Genomic DNA, 5766 nt, shown 5'->3' with positions numbered 1-5766 from the left:
AAAATTTGAAAAACTAAAATCCAAAAATTGAAAATAAAAAATCCAAAAATTGAAGGGTTGAAAAATCTAACAATCAAGAAATCGAAAATTCCAAAAATCTGGAAGTAGAGAAACCCTAATACCGAAAAATCTAAAATTTCAAAAATCGAGAAAACGAAAAATCAAAAGAAAAATCGAAAAATCTAAAAATGGAAAAGCTGAAAAGCTCCAAAATCCAAAAATTGTGAAATTTTAAAATCCAAAAATTGAAAATTACAAAATTCCGTAATCGAGAAATTGTAAAATCGAAAACTCGAAATATTCAAAAATCGAGAAAGCAAAAAATTTTATAGAAAAATCGAAAAATTAAAACTTGAAAAATCAAGAGTTGAAAAACTGGAAAATCAATCCAAAAATCATAAAACTCTAAAATCAAAAAATTGAAAAATCCAAAATTCCAAAATCGGAAAATCGAAACATCTAAAAATGGGGAAAGCGAAAAATTCAAGACGAAAATCAAAAAAATGGAGGAGTCGAAAAACCAAAAGTTAAAAAAACAAAAGTCGAAATATCGAAAATTCGAATCAAAAAGTCGAAAAATTGAAAAATAAAAAAGTCGAAACTAACAAAAAGTTGAACAACTAAAAATTCAAAAATCATAAAAATGTAATATCCAAAAACAGAAAAATCCAAAAGTTCAAAATTCCATAACCAAGAAATTGTAAAATCGAAAAATCGAAAATTCTTCTAGTCAAAAAGTCGAAAAATCGAAAAATCGAGATATCGAAAATGGAAAACCAAAAAATCCAAGAATCGAAATCGAGAAATCAAACAAATCAGAATGAGCGAAAAGACGAAAAACCCAAAAATCGAAATATCGAAAAGTTGAAATTGAAAAATGGAAAATTTGAAAAATTAAAATATCGAAGAATCCAAAAATTGAAAATAAAAAATCCAAAATTTGGAGAGTAGAAAAATCGAAAAATCAAGAAATCGAAAATTCGAAACCTCTCGAAGTAGAGAAACCCTAATATCCAAAAATTTTTAATTTCAAAAATTGAGAAAACGAAAAATCAAAAGAAAAATCGAAAAATCAAAAGTTGAAAAATCGAGAAATATATAAATGGAAAATTGAAATCGAAATTCCGAAAAATCGAGAAACTGAAAATTCAAAAAGTCTAAAAACCGACAAATCGAAAAATGAAAAATTGAAATATGAAAAAATCTAAAAATGGAAAAGCGATAAATCCAATGACTGAATTGAAAAATTGAAAAAAAGTGAAAACAACGGAAAGCTGAAAAGCTCCAAAATCCAAAAATTGTGACATTGTAAAATCCAAAAATTGAAAATTCCAAAATTCCGTAATCGAGAAATTGTAAAATCGAAAACTCGAAACACCCAAAAATCGAGAAAGCAAAAAATTTGATAGAAAAATCGCAAAAATTAAAACTTGAAAAATTACAAAGGTGAAAAATCGATTAAACGAGACATCGAAAATGGAGAAACCAAAAAATCCAAAAATTCGAATTGTAAAATAAAAAAAAAAAGAAGTCGAAAAATCCAAAAATCCAACAACCGAACTATCGAAAATTTGAAAAATTCAGAAATTGAAAAATGGATAATTAGAAAAATTAAAATACTGAAAATTCGAAAAGTCGAAAAATCCAAAAATCCGAAAGTACAAACATTAGAAAATCGAAAAATCGAGAAATCCCAAAAATATAGGAACTAATATGTATCGAAAAATCGAAAATTTCAAAAATCCAGAAAGCGAAGAATTGAAAAAAAAAATCGAAAATTCTAGAAATACAAAAATGAAAAGTTGGAAACGAAAATTCTAAAACTCGAGAAACTAAAAAATCAAAAAGTCGAAAACCCCAGAAATCTAAAAATGAAAATATCGAAAATTTAAAGTGTCGAAAAATTGAATTCAAAATTCGAAAAATCGAGAAGTAGAGCAATGGAAAAAACGAAGATTTGAAAAACTCGAAAATCCATAAATCATAAAACTCTAAAATCAAAAAATTGAGAAATCCAAAATTCCATAATCGAAAAATTGTAAAATCGGAAAATCGAAGCATCTAAAAATCAGGAAAGCGAAAAATTCAAGACAAAAATCAAAAAATGGGAGAGTCGAAAAATCAAAAGTTACAAAACAAAAATCGAAATATCGAAAATTCGAATCAAAAAGTCGAAAAATCAAAAAATCCAAAAACTGAAATCGAATAATGAAAAAAATAAATCCAGAAATAGAGAAACTGTAATATAGAAAATTCGAAAATATCAAAAAGCGAGAAAGCGAAAAATTCAAGAAAAATACAAAAATCAAAAAAATTAAAAAAAGTCTCGCAGTCGTAAAACTGAGAAATGAAAACACGAAAAGCCCCAAAGGTGAAAAATACAAAAAGGGAAAATTACAAGAAATCGAAAATTCCAAGAAGTTGAGAAATCGAAAACTCAAAAAACTGAGAATGGAAAAATCGAAAAATTGGAAAACGGGATATCAAAAAATAACGAAATTTAAAAATTGAAAAATCCAAAAATCGCAATCTCGAAAAATTGAGAAATTGAATAAAATATTTGAGAAGTTAGAAATTGAAAAATGTAATACGAAATATCGTAAAACCGAAAAACCCAAGAATCCAAAAGTCGAACATTCGAAAAATCAAGACATAAATTGTCAAAAAATTGAAAGATCGCCAAATGTAAAGTCAAAAGATCGAAACTTCGAAATATAGAGAAATTGGAAAATTGTAAAGAAAAATGGGAAAGCCGAAAAACAGAGAAATTGAAAAAACGAAAAGCTGAAACGCGGGAACAGAAGTTGAGAGAGAGGATCAGAAGAAACAAAAAGAAACTTGAAACACAGAAACAACAGACATACGGTCAGAGGGACAGAAGGTCAGCAAAAACAGCAAGACAAAAAGAAAAAATACAGAAAACAAGTAGACAGAACAACAGAAAGATATACAGACAAACGATGTGTTATTTTCTTACTTAAATATAATAAAAAGAGAAAATAAGAGGAAAACAAAAAAGAAAAATATCTAGAAAAAGGGAAAAATATGACTAGGTTTTTTTGAACTATACTTTTCTTCATACACCTTAAAATCCCTGTCAATTATAATTATAAATTATGTTTTAACACAAAACCACAAAATCCTTCATAAATCTGTAAATAAATGAACCTAAATGATGGTAAACTTGTTTCTAGCTTCTAATTTTCTATTCCCCTAAGTAGCTCATTTTAACGGATGACCTACTCAAACTGATTAATAACAAAATGTTTTACTACCACTTTAACAAAATTACAAAGGACGAAAATGGTTACATTCTAAATATTATTTAATAAGATACTATCGTTATGGTCCCTCAGACATAAGTTTCCTGCTAAAATTTTGAAAGAGTGTCTTACGATATCCAAATTATTTATTTAATAATAACATTAAAAGTTGCTTTTTACAAAACAAAGTAACTTTGATAAGACGAACGACAATTACTGTTCACCTAATACTTACTCTTTAACTCTAGCTAACCTAACCTCACTACACTTTCGTTTCCAGCTCAAAACCCTTCAACCAAAACCAAAGCTACGACGAGTACTACGACACCCTCCCCTACCCCTGCCAAGAGGAGCGCTACGGCCAAGACGAAGAAAACCACCAATGGGACTCCGGAGGGTTCTCCATCCCCCCTTCCAAGCACAACTCCAAGAAGCTCCCCTCCATCCCCGTCGTCCAAACCTACATGAAAAAACGCTGCCCCGTAGCTCCCGACCCCTACTACAGCGAACCCTACCGCTCCACCCCCACCGCCCGCCGGAAGATGCCCCAAATCCCGTCGAAACGCAGCATCAGCAGGCAGAGCTCCCTCAACGACGGCTACCACACCCCGGAAAACATCTCCCACAGAGGCGCCAGCCTCCCGCCCACCCCCACCAAGACCCCCAAGATGCTGCCCCGCTTCACCAACCAGAAACCCTTCAACAGCCTGCCGCCGACGCCAGGGCGGCAGCTGCCCAAACCGAATCCGAATCACCGCAGTGCCAAGGGGAGGAGGAACAACCTGACGAAGACCAATTCGGCCGATTGTAACGAGCCGGAGTACGAGTACGAGAGGCCTGGGGCTGTGAGCGCGAATATGTACAATAAGTACTACAATTACGCGTATGAGAGTAATGATAACCTGGAGGATCAGCTCGAGGAGATGGAAGTGAATGTTGTGCAGAGGTTTAGTGATAGAACTAGTGATATTGTGAGTATGAATGCGAAGAACGATGAGTACTACTTTAGCCCGCAGGAGGAATACTTCAGTAACGAGCTGGAGATCAACAGGAAAAAGAAAACGGTGGGTAGGAGACGGTCACGTGACACGACAAAATTGACGTTGATGAGTCTTCTAACCTCAAAAATTCGTTGGGTGACGAGCGCCATCTCTACATGCTCGCACTTCTTAGCAGTTTAGGGGTGAAAACTTTCCATAATCCCATAAACACTTTATATAACTGGTGAGGTACACTACCAAGTTAGGCGTTGACCCTACATATCTATATTTATTTTTATGAAAATTCAATATTTTACAACACGATTCACTGTGATGAATTTTTCTTTCGTTGTCAGATCGAGGGGCGGAGCCATTTTAGACTTGTATTAAGTTTCTAAGAATAAAGGAAAATGTACCGTATGCTTTAAGTTTCTTGTTGTGAAAAAATGACTATATATATTAAGAAAAAACGACAAAATACAAACCCCGTCCACCCGCCCTATCTCAGTTGTGATGATTTTTTTATTCGTCGTGAGCCAAGAGGGCGGAGTTTAACTGTAAAACCCTTAATCTTTCTCTAAAAGAAATTACCTCGTAAAGCATGTATTTGAGTATCGTGTTATTGAAAGAATTAAGCCCCACCCATACCCGCCCTGATCTAGAAAGTAGATACATAGTAATGACGTTTTCATTCGTTGCCAGACCTAGGGGCGGAGCCTAATTGCAAAATCCATTTTTTCCTACAAGAATTAACAATTTCAAACTTGTATTAAGTTTCTAATAACAAAAATCATCACAACTGAGATGGGGTGGGTGGGCGGTGTTTATATTTTGTCTTTTTTCTTAATATACATAGTATTCATTGAATAACATGATACTCAAAAACATGTTTTTAATTTCTTTTAAGGAAATAAGTATTTTGCAGTTAAACTCCGCCCTCTTAGTTCACGATGAATAAAAAAGATCACCACAATTGAGACAGGGCGGGTGGGGGGGGCTTACATTTTGCATTTTTGTTGTAATATGTCCTTCTTTTCGCAACGTGAAATTTAAAACATGTTTAAAATAGTAAATTTGTATAAGAATATATCCATTTATTTCCTTGGAAAAATGTACCATTTTACAGATGTTTTAAGTTTCTTGTTGCGAAAAGTTGATTAACTATAATAAGAAAAAAAAAAACAATCTCAATTATGATGATTATTTTATTCGTCGTAAGCCGGGGGGCGGAACTTAATTGAAAAGTCCTTATTTTAGTACGAGAAATTACCATTTGGACCATGTTCTTAAATAATCGTATTGTTCAGAGAAAACTGAAGTATAAGATAAAGTCAAAAGATAAACCCCACCCATCCGACTCTATCTCAATCGTGATGAAAATTTCATTCGTTATTAGACCAACGGGAGGAGCGTAATTGCAAAATTTTCTTATCCAAATTTAACATTTTAAACATGCCATAAGTTTTTTGTTGAGAAAAGATGGCTACATATATTAAGAACAAAGGCAAAATATAAGCCCCGCC

Source organism: Zophobas morio, unplaced genomic scaffold (genome assembly GCF_036711695.1).
Source record: "Zophobas morio isolate AGI-343-1 ecotype UQ-CSIRO unplaced genomic scaffold, CSIRO_AGI_Zmor_V1 ptg000016l, whole genome shotgun sequence".
NCBI lineage: Eukaryota > Metazoa > Arthropoda > Insecta > Coleoptera > Tenebrionidae > Zophobas > Zophobas morio.
The sequence above is the reverse complement of the archived record's forward strand: the minus strand, read 5'-3'. Positions refer to the sequence as shown.